Genomic DNA, 16,805 nt, shown 5'->3' with positions numbered 1-16,805 from the left:
ATAGGTATGAGGTACTACCTCAGCCTTGCATTAATTTTAATTTCTCCAATGAAGAGTGAACTAGAATACCTTTTCATATAGTTATAGATAACTTTAATTACTTCACCTGAAAAACTGATTATATCTTTTGATTATCTATCAATTACTCTTATTTGTTATAAATTTGACGCAGTTTTCTATATGTTAGAGAAATGAGGCCTTTATCAGAGAAACTTCCTTCAAATTTTTTTCACAGTTACTGTTGCTAAATTTATCAATTATCTCACAAAATTGAGCATAATCTTCCAGGCAAGGAGAGGGACATTCAATGAAATAAGGGATTTCCAGATTTTCCTGATGAAAAGGTCAGTACTCAATAGAAAATTTGATCTCTTCGTGGATTGCAGAGAGATGTAAAAAGGTACAAAGAAAAAAGGAAAAATTATTTAATATTAATTTATAATAATATAATATATTAAATATAATAAAAATCAATTTAATAAACATATTATTTAATATGTGCAAGCTATTTACATCCCTATGTGGGAGGATGATACTTATTAATCTTGAGAATTGTATATTTATTATGACATTCAAAAGGGATATACATAGATGGAGGATGTGAGTATAAATTAACAGATGTGGCAATAAAAAACTTAATTAAGGGGTGAAAAGGTAGAAAAGGAAGACAGCAGGTAGAAAAGGGTAAATTACATTACACAAAGAAGCACCAAAACATGTTATAGTAGAGGGAAAGAAGGGAGGGAGATGAGCGTTGTTTGAGCTTTACTGTTATCAGATTTGGTTCAAGGAGAGAATAACATATTTAGTTAAGTACAGAAATCTAACTTGCCTTTCAGGGAGGGGAATGGAGAAAGAAAAGGAAGGGAGGGGGGTTGGAAGGAAGGGAATAAGTAGTAAGGGAAAAGGGAAAGAAAAGGAAGGGGAGTTGAAAGAAGGGAGGAAAGATTGAGGGAGGTCATGGTCAAAAGTAAAACTTTTTGAGGAGGGGAAGGGAGAAATAAAGGCACAAACAGGGAGTGGGATAGGATGGAGAGAAAAACACAGATAGTAATCATAACTGTGAATGTGAATGGGATGAACTCTCCCATAAAATGGAGGTGGATAGCAGAATGGTTTAAAAACCATAATCCTACAAAATGTTATTTACAAGAAACACATTTGAAACAGGGGGATACATACAGGGTAAACATAAAGTGCAGGAATAGGTGAAGTATAAAAAGCAGAGGTAGCAATCCTAATCTCAGACAAAGCAAAAGCAAAAATAGATCCAATCAAAAGAGATAAGGAAGGAAACTATATAGATCTTGCTAAAAGACACCATAGAAAACGAAATAATATCATTACTAAATATATTTGCACCAAGTGGTATAGAGTCCAAATTCTTGGGGGAGAAGTTAAGGGAGTTATAGGAAGAAATGTACAGCACAACTATACTACTGGGGGACCTCAACCTACCCCCTCTGAACTTGATAAATCTAATCTCAAATAAGAAAAAAGTTAAGGTGATGAAAAGAATTCTGATAAGGTAGATATGATAGATCTCTGGAGGAAACTGAATGGGGATGGAAAGGAATAGAACTTTTTCTCAGTGGTACATCACACATACACAAAAATTGACCATGTGCTGGGCATAAAAACCTCACAATCCAGTGCAGAAAAGCAGAAATAGTCAATGCATCTTTTTCATGCAATGCAAATTTTATGCAATAAAGGGCCATGGAAAGATAGGTAAAAAATTATTTGGAAAATACATAATCTAATGCTAAAGAATGAGTGGATCAAACAACAAATCATAGAAACAAACAATGACTTCATTCAAGAGAATGACAATAATGAGACAACCTACCAAAATTTATGGGATGCAGTAAAAGTAGTTCTTAGGGGAAGTTTTATATCTCTGAATGCTTACATGAATAAAAGAGAGAAAGAGGAGATCAATGAATTGGACATGCAACTTAAAAAGTTAGAAAAAAAACTAATTGAAAATCCCCCGGGTGGAGCCAAGATGGCGGAGTGAAAGCAACGACTCACCTAAGCTCCTGGAAAAACTCCTCTGGATATCTCTGGGGGGAGAGTCTGACCAGACTTTGGAGGTGTAAAATCCAGTGGGTGACGGACTTTGACGGATTCGGAGCTCAGGCTGGACTGGAGGGTCCACGGGAGGGATCTGTTCCGCGGGGATAAGACCCCGGCGCACAGCGCAGCGCGGTCAGCGCGGCAGGGTGGAGGGGACCAGAGGAGCCTGAGAGTGGCGGGCGAGACCAGCGGAGCAGGAGATAAGCCAGGCCGAGCCGGTGAGAGCTGCTGAGTGCCAGACATCAGCGCAGCAGCCCTTGAAATCTTCAGCCTGAAGACGGACTTCGGTGGGTCACTACTTGAACTTCCAGGAACTGGGATGGCAGAGTGATCAGTAAGTGCTCTCTCCTCCCCCCTGATGACCATGAGGGAACCATAAAATTCTTCCCCAGATTAATCCTGGATCAGCGGGAACAGCAGAAGGGGGAGGGTGGTCTTAGAACACCAGAGGCTGGAAAAGTGGCAAAGGGGGATTCTTCCTATGGTGGTAGAGACGGCTGGAGGGACAGACGACCCAGGGCAGAGAAAATTCGCACTGAGACCCAGGCAAGCCTCAGAGCCGGGAGATGAGCCCCAGGAGGGGCGGGAACACGCGTTAGCTCCTAGGCGTGCCCCAGGCCTCCAGGGGAAAAGGGAAGACAACAGGGAAGCTGGGATCACCATCCCCTGACCTTGCCTTTGCCTCAAGTCAGCTGAGGAGATATCCTGAGACCAGACCACCCCTCCCACACACCTAACAAGCTAACCACAGGGTTGATCAGGGAAACAAAAAACAAAAGCCTGCTTTTAGCCTAGACACACATCAGCTCAACTTAAAGATCTGTACCTTCTGACTGAAAGAACCAAAAGCTACAACACTCAGCCAACATCATGAATCGGAAAAAGCAGACGAAAAGTGAAAAAACCATAGAATCTTTCTATGGGGATAAGGACCAAAAACACAAACACCAAAGAGGTTAGAGCTGAGACTGTACTTCCATCTGAAACCTCAGATGGGACTATGAATTTCTTGCAAGCACAACTAGATTACCTGGAACGTCTGAAGAAGGATATAAAAGAAAAACTGGCCAATGATTTTAAAAGTATAAAAAAAGAATTCACTGATGAGAACATCACCCTGAAAAAGAAAATTGAAGAAATGGAAAAGGAAGTTCAAAAATTAACTGGAGAGAATAATTCCCTAAAAGGAAGAGCTAATCAAATGGAAAAGGAAACCCAAAACCTAATTGGGAAAATTGATCAGATGGAAAAGGAAACCCAAAACCTAACTGGGAAAATTGGTCGAATGGAAAAAGAAGTACAAAAATTAAATGGAGAAAATAGCTCCTTAAAGGGAAAAATTGGTCAAATGGAAAAGGAGATGGAAAAGCTAACTGAAGAAAACACTACGATGAAGATTAGAATTGGGCAAGTAGAAACTAATGACTCAATGAGGCAACAAGAATCAGTCAAACAAAATCTAAAGAATGAAAAGATAGAAGAAAATGTAAAATATTTAATTGGAAAAACAACTGACCTGGAAAATAGATCCAGGAGAGAAAATCTAAGAATTATTGGCCTGCCAGAAACCCATGATGAAGAAAAGAGTCTGGACAATATCTTCCAGGAAATCATCAAGGAAAACTGTCCAGAAGTACTAGACTCAGAGGGCAAAATAGTCATCGAAAGAATCCACCGTTCCCCTCCCGAAAGGGATCCCAAACTCAAAACCCCAAGAAATATAGTTGCCAAATTCCAGAGCTATCAAGTGAAGGAGAAAATACTACAAGCAGCCAGAAAGAAACAATTCAAATATCAAGGACACACAGTCAGGATCACACAGGACCTTGCAGCTTCTACATTAAAAGATCGAAAGAATTGGAACCCAATATTCCGTAAGGCAAAGGAGTTGGGACTTCAACCAAGGATCAACTACCCAGCAAAGTTCAGCATAACATTTCAGGCAAGGAGAAAGTCATTCAACGAAATAAGGGATTTCCAGAGCTTCCTGACCAAAACACCAGAACTCAATAGACAATTTGATCTTCAAATGCAGGTCTCCAGAGAATCATAAAAAGGTAAACAGAGGGGAAAAAACAAAAACAAAAACTTGCTACTCAATTAGGGCAAACTGTTTACCTCCCTATAAGGGAAGATAATACCTGTTAATCTTGAGAACTGTGCAGCTATTATGATAAAAGGGATATATGTAGAGGGAACGGGCATAAAGTAAATGATGTCATGTCAAAAATATGATTTAAGTATGAGAAGGGAATGTAATAGGAGGTGTGGAAAGGGGGAAGCAGAAAATGGCAAATTATATCACAGGAAGAAGTACAAAACTATAGTAGAGGGAAGGAGGGGAGGGAGATGAGCATTGTTTGAGAGGTACTCTCATCTGATTTGTTCAAAGGAGGGAACAATAATCTTAAGTAGATAAGCCTAACTAGCTCTATAGGTAGTAGGAGGGGAAGGGGGAAGAAAGGGGAGGGTGGCTAAAAGGGAGGAAAGAAGCAATAAGAGTAAAGGGGACTAAAAGGGAGGGGGGTCAAAAGAAGGAGGGGAAGGCTGCAGGAGGAGGGGGAGAAAAGTGAATACTATTGAGGAGGGGAAGGGAGACGGGAGAGCTAAAAGCACAAATGGTGGGAAAGAGGTTGGAGGGAAATACACAGATTGTAATCATAACTGTGAATGTGAATGGAATGAACTCTCCCATAAAACGGAGACGGATAGCAGAATGGATTAAAAGCCATAATCCAACAATATGCTGCTTACAAGAAACACATTTGAAACGGGGGGATACACATAGGATAAAGGTCAAAGAATGGAGCAGAATATATTGTGCTTCAGCTCATGTAAGAAAGGCAGGAGTAGCAATCCTAATCTCAGACAAAGCAAAAGCAGAAATAGATCTAATCAAAAGGGATAAGGATGGAAACTATATACTGCTAAAAGGCACCATAGACAATGAAGCAATATCATTACTAAACATGTATGCTCCAAGTGGTATAGCATCCAGATTCTTAGAGGAGAGGTTGGGGGAGCTGAAGGAAGAAATTGATAGCAAAACTATACTAGTGGGGGACCTCAACCTCCCCCTCTCTGAACTCGATAAATCTAACCTCAAAATAAACAAGAAAGAGGTTAAGGAGGTAAATAAAACTCTGGACAAGGTAGATATGATAGATCTTTGGAGAAAATTAAATGGGAATAGAAAGGAATATACTTTTTTCTCAGCGGTACATGGAACATTTACAAAAATTGACCATGTACTAGGACATAAAAATCTCACAATCCAGTGCAGAAAGGTAGAGATAATCAATGCATCCTTTTCAGATCATAATGCATTAAAAATTACATGTAATAAAAGGCCATGGAAAGAGAAACCAAAAATCAATTGGAAACTAAATAATCTAATTCTAAAGAAGGGTTGGGTTAAAGAAGGAATCATAGAAACAATCAACAATTTCATTCGAGAGAATGACAATAGTGAGACAACATACCAAAACTTATGGGATACTGCAAAAGCAGTTATTAGGGGAAGTTTTATATCTCTGAATGCTTACATAAATAAAATAGAGAAAGAGGAGATCAATGACTTAGGCTTGCAGTTGAAAAAGCTAGAAAAAGAACAAATTGAAAATCCCCAAGTAAATACCAAATTAGAAATACTGAAAACCAAAGGAGAGATTAATAAAATTGAAATTAAGAAAACTATTGAATTAATAAATAAAACCAATAGTTGGTTTTATGAAAAAACTAATAAAATTGATAAACCTTTGGTCAATCTGATTAAAAAAAAGAAAGAAGAAAACCAAATTACTAATATTAAAAATGAAAGGGGTGAACTCACCTCCAATGAGGAGGAAATTAAAACAATAATTAGAAACTACTTTGCCCAACTTTATGCCCACAAATTCGATAATCTAAATGAGATGGATGAATATTTTAAAAAATACAAATTGCCCAGATTAATAGAAGAGGAAGTTGAATACTTAAACAACCCCATCTCAGAAAAAGAAATTGAACAAGCCATCAATGAACTCCCTAGGAAAAAATCTCCAGGGCCAGATGGATTCACAAGTGAATTCTATCAAACATTTAAAGAACAGTTAATTCCAATACTACATACACTATTCTTGAAAATTGGGGAAGAAGGAGTCCTCCCAAATTCTTTCTATGATACAAATATGGTTTTGATACCCAAACCAAGAAGAGACAAAACAGAGAAAGAAAATTATAGACCAATTTCCCTAATGAATATAGATGCAAAAATTTTAAATAAGATTCTAGCAAAACGAATACAGCATCTTATCACGAGATTAATACATTATGATCAGGTAGGATTCATACCAGGACTACAGGGCTGGTTCAATATTAGGAAAACTATTAGCATTATCGATCACATCAACAACAAAGCTAACAAAAACCACATGATTATCTCAATAGATGCAGAAAAAGCTTTTGACAAAATACAACATCCATTCCTACTAAAAACATTGGAGAATGTAGGAATAAAGGGAACTTTCCATAAAATAATAAGCAGTATCTATCTAAAACCTTCAGCAAGCATTATATGCAATGGGGATAAGCTAGATGCATTCCCAATAAGATCAGGGGTGAAACAAGGTTGTCCATTATCACCACTATTATTTAATATGGTACTAGAAATGTTAGCTGTAGCAATTAGACAAGATAAAGATATCCAAGGAATTAAAATAGCCAAAGAAGAAACTAAGTTATCACTCTTTGCAGATGATATGATGATTTACCTAGAGAATCCCAGAGATTCAAGTAAAAAATTACTAGAATTAATAAACAACTTTGGCAAAGTTGCAGGGTACAAAATAAACCCACACAAATCTTCTGCATTCCTATGTATTAGCAACAAAGTCCAACAGCAAGAGATAGAAAGAGAAATCCCATTTAAAGTTAGGGTAGACAGTATAAAATACTTAGGAGTCTACCTGCCAAAACAAACCCAGGGATTATATGAACACAATTACAAGACACTTTTTGCACAAATAAAGTCAGATTTAAGTAAGTGGAAAAACATTAGTTGCTCATGGGTAGGCCGGGCTAATATAATAAAAATGACAATTCTACCCAAATTAATATACTTATTTAGTGCCATACCAATTAAACTATCAGACAATTACTTTCTAGAGCTGGACAAAATAATATCAAAATTCATTTGGAAAAACAAAAGGTCCAGAATATCAAAGGGACTAATGAAAAGAAATGTTTGGGAAGGTGGCCTAGCGCTACCAGACCTCAAACTGTACTATAAAGCAGCAATTATCAAAACTACTTGGTATTGGCTAAGAAACAGAGAGGTAAACAAGTGGAATAGACTTGGCACTCAAGATGCAGTAGGCAAGGAATATAGCAACCTTCTGTTTGATAAACCCAAGGACCCCAGCTTCTGGGATAAGAACTCATTGTTTGACAAAAATTGCTGGGAAAACTGGATAACAGTGTGGCGGAAATTAGGCATAGACCCATACCTGACACCGTACACAAGAATAAAGTCCAAATGGGTACATGATTTAGGTATAAAGATTGATACCATGAATAAACTGGAGAAGCAAGGAATAGTGTATTAATCAGATCTATGGAGAAGGGAAGAATTCTTTACTAAAGGAGAGATAGAATGCATTATGAAATGCAAAATGGATAACTTTGATTACATTAAACTGAGAAGTTTTTGCACAACCAAACCCAATGCAACCAAAATCCGGAGGGATGTAGTAAATTGGGAAAGAATTTTTACACCTAAGCTCTGGGATAAAGGCCTCATTTCTAGAATATATAGAGAACTGATCCAAATGTATAATCATACAAGTCATTCCCCAATTGATAAATGGTCAAAGGATATGAACAGGCAATTTTCAGAGGAAGAAATTAAAGCTATCTATAATCATATGAAAAAATGCTCTAAATCACTATTGGTTAGAGAGATGCAAATCAAAACAACTCTGAGGTACCACATCACACCTATAAGATTGGCAAACATGACAGAACAAGAAAATGATAAATGCTGGAGAGGATGTGGGAAAGTTGGAACACTAATTCATTGTTGGTGGAGCTGCGAGCGCATCCAACCATTCTGGAGAGCAATTTGGAACTATGCCCAAAGGGCTACAAAAATGTGCATACCCTTTGACCCAGCCATATCACTACTAGGACTATATCCCCAAGAGATCATAAAAATGGGAAAGGGTCCCACATGTACAAAAATATTTATAGCAGCACTCTATGTAGTTGCCAAAAACTGGAAGTCAAGGGGATGTCCATCAATTGGGGAATGGCTGAATAAATTATGGTATATGAATGTAATGGAGTACTATTGTGCCATAAGAAATGATGAACAAGAAGACTTCAGAGAGGCCTGGAAGGACTTATATGACCTGATGCTGAGTGAAAGGAGCAGAACCCGGAGAACTTTATGCACAGCAACAACCACAGTGTGTGAGAGTTTTTTCTGGTAGACTTAGATTTTTGTAATAACACAAGAACTTCTTACCAAAAAAAAAAAAAAAAAAATCCCAATGGAGGATCTCAAGGCAAAATGCCTGCCACACTCAGAGAGAGAAATATGGAAGTCACTCACATATTGTAGCAGATCATGTTTGTGTATGTGTATGTGTTTGTGTATCATGTTCTGATTTGTTATACGATTTCTTTCATTTATCTTAGTCTGACTACATAGCATGACTATAGTGAAAATATACTCAATAGGTAAGTATATGTAGAATCTATACAGAATTGTGTGCAGTCGTGGGGAGGGAGGGGGGTAGTGGGGAGTAGGTGGGGAGGGATAAAATCGCAATTGTATGGTAGTGATTGTTAAACATTACAAAATAAAAAAAAAAGAATATCTCCAATTAAATACCAAATTAGAAATACTGAAAACCCAAGAAGAGATTAATAAAATTGAAATAAAAAAAAACAAACTATTTAACTAACAAATAAAACTAAGACCTGGTTTAATGAAAAAAACAATAAATTTGATAAACTTTTCTCAATTTGATAAAAAAAAGAAAGAAGAGAACCTAATTACCAGTATAAACAACTAAAAGGTTGAATTCACCTCTGAAGAAGAAGAAATTAAAACAATAATTAGAAATTATTTTACTCAACTGTATGCTGATAAATTTGACAATCTAAGTGAAATGGATAAATATTTAAAAAAAATATAAATTGCTCAGATGAACAGAAGAGGAAATAAAATACTTAAATAACTGCATCTCAGAAACAAAAGAAATGAGTTCCCTAGGAAAACATCTCCAGGACCAGGTAGATTTACAAGCAAATTCTATGAAACATTTAAAGAACAGTTAATTCCAATATTACATAGAGTATCTGGGAAAATTGGTGAAGAAAGAGTCCTACGAAATACTTTTTAATGATATAAATATGGTGCTGATACCTAAAACAGGAAGAGCCAAAAGAAAGAAAGAAAATTATAGACTAATTTCCTAAATGCATGTAGATGCAAAAAAAGATACTAGCAAAAAGATTACAAGAAACTTATCATGAGAATAACACACTTTGATCAGGTAGAATTTGATCGGGTGGAATTTATACCAATAATGCAGGATTGGTTCAGTATTAGGAAAACCATCAACATAATTGACCATATCAACAACAAAACTAATGGAAACCATACGATCATCTCAATAGATGCAGAAAAGGTTTTTGACAAAACACAACACTCATTCTTATTGAAAACCCTGGAGAGCATATGAACAAATGAAGCCTTCCTTAAAATAATAAGTAATATCTTCCTAAAACAATCAGCAAGAATTATATATAATGTGGAGAAGCTAGATGTATTTCCAATAAGATCTGGGGTGAAATAAGGATGTCTGTTATCACCACTGTTATTCAATATGGTACTAGAAATGTTAGCTTTAGCAATAAGAGAAGAAAAGGAAATTGAAGGAATTAGAATATGCAAAGAGGGAACTAAGTTATTGCTTTTTGTATATGATATGATGACATACTTAGAGAATTCCAGAGAATCAAGTAAAAAACTATTTGAAATAATAAGCAATTTTAACAAAGTTGCAGGATACAAAATAAACCCACATAAATCATCTACATTTATATATATATGTATGTATATATGCATATATATATATATATATATATATATATATATATATATATATATATATATATATATATATATATATATATATAACTAACAAAGTACAACAGCAAGTGATAGAAAGAGAAATTTCATTTAAAGTTACTGTACACACCATGAAGTATTTGGGAGTTTACCTGCCAAAACAAATCCAAGGACTATATGAACACAATTACAAAGCACTTTTCACATAAATAAAGTCAGATCTAAATAATTGGAAAAAACATCAGTTACTGGTGGGTAAGCTGAGCTAATGTTATAAAATGACAATTCCACCTAAATTAATTTACTTATTCAGTGCCATATGAATCAAACTACCAAGAAATTATTTTATTGAGCTAAAAAAATATCAAAATTCATTTGGAAGAACAAAAGGTCCAGAATATCAAGGGAATTAATTAAAAGAAAAGTTAGGGAAGGTGGCCTTGCCGTATCAGATCTTAAATTATATTATCAAGCAGCAGTCATCCAAACCACTTTGTACTTGCTAAGAAAAAGAGACATAGATCAGTGGATTAGGTTAGATACACGACACAGTAGTCAATGATAGTCAATGACTATAGCAGTCTACTGTTTGATAAACTCAAGCACCCCAGCTTCTGGCATAAGAACTCACTATTTCACAAAAACTGTGGGGAGAACTGGAAAATATAGTGTGGCAGAAACTGGGCATAGATCAATGCCTGACACTGCATACCAGAATAAAGTCCAAGTGGATACATGATCTAGGTATAAAGGCTGATACTATAAACAAATTAGGGGAGGAAGGAATAGTTTATTGGTCAGATTTGTGGAGAATGGAGGAATTTATGACCAAATAAGAGATAGAGAACATTATGAAATGCAAAATGGATAACTTTGATTACATCAAATTGAAAAATTTTTGTACAAGCAAAGTGAAGGCAACCAAGATTAGGAGAGAAGTAGAAAACTGGGAAAAGATTTTTTACAACTAGTGTCTGCAATAAAGGCCTCATTTCTAAAATATATAGAGAATTGAGTCAAACTTATAAGAATACAAGTCATTCCCCAATTGATAAATGGTCAAAGGGCATGAATAGGCAGTTTTCAGAGGAAGAAATTAAAACTATCTATAGTCATATTAAAAAATGCTCTAAATCACTGTTGATTAGAGAAATACAGATCAAAACAACTCCGAGATACCACATCACTCCTTTCAGATTGACTAATATGACAAAATAGGAAAATGATAAATGTTGGACAAGTTGTGGGAGAGTTGGGACACTAATTCATTATTGATGGAGCTGTGAGCTCATACAACCATTCTGGAGAGCAGTTTGGAACTATGTCCAAAGGGCTTCTAGGGCTGCAACCCAAAGAAATCATAAAAATGGGAAAATGACCCACACGTACAAGAAGATTTATAGCAGCTCTTTTTGTGGTGGCCAACAACTGGAAATTGAGAGGATGCCTCTCAATTGGGGAATGACTGAACAAGTTGTGGTATGTGAATGTAAAGGAACTTTGATGACAAGGAAGGTCAAAACACACATTCAGAAGAAGCTAGCAAAGTCAAAGCTCCTACATTCAAAGCCTTCAAGAAAAATATGAATTCGTCTCAGGCCACAGAAGGACTCAAAGAGGATTTTGAAAATCAAGTGAAAAGTAGAGGGAAAATTGGGAAGAATGAATTTGATGCAAGAAAATTATGAAAAATTAGTCAACATCTTGCTAAAGGAGACCCCCAAAACGCTGAAGAAAATAACAATTTTTTTTTAAAAAAATAGACTAACACAAACGTCAAAAAGGTCCAAAATATCAATGAGGAGGAGAGTGCCTTAAAAAGCAGAAATGGCCAAATGGAAAAGGAGGTTTAAAATAAAATCACTAAAGTAAATAATACTGTTCCCCCCCCCCAATTTTATTAATTTGTTTACAATTTTCAACAATCCCTTCCATAAGTTCCAAATTCCTACCCTTTCTTTCACCTCTCCCTCCCCAAGATGGCATGCAATCTTATATGAGTTCTACACATACATTCTTATTAAGCATATTTTCATGTTAGTCATGTTGCATAAAACAGTTAAAATGAATAGGAGAAACCATGAGAAAAAAACAAAACATAAGAGAAAATAATGTGCTTCATTCTGTGTTCTCAATGCCATAGTTCTTTCTCTGGATGTGGATGGCATTTTGCATCGTCAGTCTTTTGGTAACATTTTAGGTCCTTGCATTTCTGTGAAGGGCTAAGTCTACCAGAAAAATTCCTCACACGCTGTGGCTGTTACTGTGTATAATGTGGACTGGGAGCTCCAGAAGTGGGTTTTTTTTTCCCATTGTTCACTCATTTTCCCAGCCTGGTACTTGACTTTGAACTGTTTGTTAAAATAGGTCTCTGCTTCCAGGGTGGAGGGAGCACTGTCCCAAGCTTCAGGGGTTTTTCTGAGATACTTCTAGGGACTTTTATGTACATTTTCAGTTCTTCCAAAGTGGTATGATGTAAGGAGAGATCTTTCTACTCTCTTATCCTGTGTTCTGGTCTGCAAGCATTTGTTTCTATCTTTGAACTGTGAGGAGGGTCCCCCCTCCATTTCTTCCACAAGCTCTGCTATGCTACTACTCCCCTTTGCTGTGATACTACCAGCTAGAACTGGGACCCAGATTTGAGTGTGAGCAAAATAACAGAGAGCTGCCTCAGTTCTAGCAACGAGATCCCTGTGGAGTCCTGGAAGCAGCTGCTGGCACTGCCATTGCTGATTCAGTAACTCCCAAGAACTGCTCCTGGCCTGCTGGGGCCGGCCTCCCTCTGCTGGTGGGGCCTGTGCTGCACTGGGCTCTACTCCTACCTTTGTACAATAGACACTTTCTGCTGACCTTTTAAGTTGTCTCTGACCTTTTAAGTGTCTCTGGGCTGGGAGGTCCAGAAACTGCATCAGTTGCCAGCAATTCAGTTGCCCCCAGGCCTACTCTGGGTCACTGGTACCTGGTCTGTGCTGGTGCAGCCTCTCTCTCAATCATCTCTCAGCCTAGTGGCTATGCTCCTCTCTTAGCCTGAGGCAACAGACTTTTCCTGCCATCTTTGTAAATTTTCTTGGAACAGAATTTTGACTGTCTTTTTTCTGGTGCTCTAGAATTTGTTTAGAACCATTTTTGCTTTTTTTTTAAAAACTTTTTCACTTTTCCTTTTTGTTATTTATTTTCAGTTTTCAATATTCACTTCAACAATTTGAATTTCAAATTTTCTGACTGTCTTCCCCCACAGGACAGTATATATTCTAATTGGCTTTTCCTCCAGTTTGCCATCCTTTCTATCACCCTAACCCCCTTCTCTTAGCCCCTTCCCTTCTATTTTCCTGTAGAGCAAGATAGATTTCTAAACCCATTACCTATATATCTTATTTCCTAGTTGTAAGTAAAAACAATTTTTAACATTCATCTTTTAAAACTTTAAGTTTCACATTCTCTCCCTTCCCTCCTCCCCACTCATCCTCATTGAGAAAGTACTGAATTCCATATAGGTTATTAATGTATAGTCATGCAAAACACTTTCACAGCAGTCATGTTGTGAGAGATGATCTATATTTCCCTCCATACTGTCCCACCCTCCTTTTATTCTATTCTCTTCTTTGACCTGTCCACCAAAGTGTTTGCTTCTGATTTCCTCTTCCTCCTATCTTCCATCCCTTCTATTATTCCTCCTATCTTATCCCCTTCCCACCTGCTTTCTTGTTAGGTAAGATAATCTTCCATATAGAAGTGAATGTGTATGCTATTCCCTCCTGAAGCCAAATGCAATGAAAGGAAGGCTCACTTATTCCCTCTCACCTTCCCCTTCTTCCCTTCCATTGTAAAAGTTCTTTCTTGCTTCTTTTATGTGAGATAATTTAGTAAATTCTACCTCTCTCTTTCTTTTTCTCCTAGTATATTTCTCTCAATACTTAATTTTCTTTTTTTAGATATCATCTCTTCATATTCACCTCATCCTATGCCCTTTGTCTCTCTGTCTCTGTTTCTATATATGTATATATACACACATATATGTATACAAGCATATTATATATATACACACATATATATATGTGTGTATATATATATATATATTCCCTCCAACTATCCTAATACTGAGAAAGGTCTCAAGAGTTACAAATATCATCTTTCCATGTACAAATGTAAACAGTTCAATTTTAGTAAGTCCCTTATGGCTTCTCTTTCCTCTTTACCTTTTCATGCTTCTCTTGATTCTCGTATTTGAAAATCAAATTATATATTCATCCCTGGTCTTTTCAGTAAGAATGTTTGAAATTCCTCTATTTCATTGCAGTTCCATTTTTTCCCCTGAAGTATTATACTTAGCTTTTTTGGGTAGGTGATTTTTGGTTTTAATTCTAGCTCCTTTGACCTCTGGAATGTCATATTACAAGTCCTCTGATCCCTTAGTGTAGAAGCTGCTAAATCTTTTGTTGTCTTGATTGTGTTTCCACAACACTTGAATTGTTTCTTTCTGGTTACTTGTAATATTTCTCCTTGACCTGGGAACTCTGGAATTTGGCTACAGTATTCTTAGGAGTTTTCTTTTTGGTATCTCCTTAGGAGGTGATCAGTTGATTCTTTCAATTTCTATTTTACCCTCTGAATATCAGGGAAGTTTTCCTTGATAATTGCTTGAAAGATGATTTCTAGGTTCTTTTTTTGATAATGACTCTCAGGTAGTCCAATAATTTTTAAATTATCTCTCCTGTATCCATTTTCCAGATCAATTATTTTTCCAATGAGATATTTCACATTGTCTTCAATTTTTTCAATTTTTTTTGGCTTTGGTTTTGTCTTATAATTTTTTGATTTCTCATAAAGTCATTTATAAGTCATTCCATTTACTCCATCCATTCTAATTTTTAAGGAATTATTTTCTTCAGTGAGCTTTTGGACCTCTTTTTCCATTTGGATTAGTCTAATTTTAAAGATTTTATTTTCTTTGGTATTTTGGGGGGTTTCCTTTAGCCGACTATTGACTTGTTTTTCATAATTTTCTTGCATCAGTCTCATTTCTCTTCCAGTTTTTCCTCTACTTCTCTTACTTGATTTTCAAAATCCTTTTTGAGTTCTTCCATGGACTGAGACCAATTCATATTTTTCTTGGAGGCTTTGGATGCAGGAGTTTTGACTTTGTTATCTTCTTCTGCTTGTGTGTTTTGATCTTTCTAGTCACCAATGACATAAGAAAATACCTCTTCAATGAGAAATTAGAAAAAGATGAACAGCTGACTGAATTCCAAAAACAAAAGAGGTGCTGCTGTCATTATTTGATGAGAAATGGCATGAACATCTTCTCAGTAATGGTGAAAGACAGCTATCATACAAAGCTCGACAGGGAGCATTGATGATATATTTTTATAGAGAAGAACCCAGATTCCAGGGTCTCTTTTAATTACTAACTTCTCTTATGGACATTGATAGCCTCATGATCAAATGGAGATATAATCATGTGCGTAGTACACAGAATGCTTGGAAGAAAGGCTGGCACTGATGGATCCTCAGGTTACCAATATTTGTGCTCAACAGTGAGTGCCAAATACAAAGTATTTGTAGATTTGTTCAAACTCTCAATATACTTGGTATTAAGACCCTGGATAGCCAAGATGAATTCAATCATTCACAGATTCCTTTACATGGCTGAACACCACAATAGCTCTTACTTCAGCAGTGATGATTTAGAGGTTTAAGGTCAACTTTGAGGCATGTTTGAGAGAGCACATTGGTAGTCATGCCACATTGCATGAATGGTCAGGAATGTACAAACACTTCTAGTGAACCATATGTATGTAAGTATTTAGGGACATCAATGTCATATTCAGAGCTTTGAAATGAGGGCCCTGGACTACATGATCCTAAGGTCCTTTTCAGTTTTAAACCAAAGTGAATATGCTGGGGAAATATTTACATTACTTTGGTTTTGTGATGATTTAATAAAGATGACTACCAATTTAGAGCTCTCAGACCTCAGAAAATAGCCAGGCAATCATCCTCATTTTGAAAGTTAGGGAACTGAAGTCCACAGAGGTCATGACCTGCTTGGGGTCACACAACTAAGTGGTAGAGGCAAAATTTGGATTCAGGCTACAAAGCCAATACTATTTCCACTGTACTATGAGATCATAGCAAAGTCAGCTAAAATATAGCATTGTATGCAAGCAAATGCATGAAATATCTGTGATTTCATCAGCCTAAGTCATTGATGGTATAAAAACTCCCTTCATTCGTAGAGATTGCAACCAGCCTATGACTTATTACAAAGAGACTTTTTTAATGTAGAAAAAAAAGATTCAAATGATACACAATGCTTATTGTAGTAAAAATATTTTATCATTGCTTAAATCTTTTTGTAGATTTGAAAACTTCATGCACTATTTAAATCATTTTTGGATTTATGTGATGCATCTGATTCTGTGAATATTCTGTATATAGACTATAATAAAAGTAATAAAAAAATAAAATCCATCTTAAACCCTTCCAGGAGTTCTTTTGGGGCCTGAAATTGTTGGGTTTCTCTTGTAGCCATTTTAACACTATTGTCTTCTACATTTGTGCTTTGATCCTCTCTGTCACCATAGTAACTTTCCATAGTCAAGTTCTT

This window comes from Notamacropus eugenii, chromosome 2 (genome assembly GCF_028372415.1).
Source record: "Notamacropus eugenii isolate mMacEug1 chromosome 2, mMacEug1.pri_v2, whole genome shotgun sequence".
Classification (NCBI taxonomy): Eukaryota; Metazoa; Chordata; class Mammalia; order Diprotodontia; family Macropodidae; genus Notamacropus; species Notamacropus eugenii.
This window is presented reverse-complemented; position numbering follows the sequence as displayed.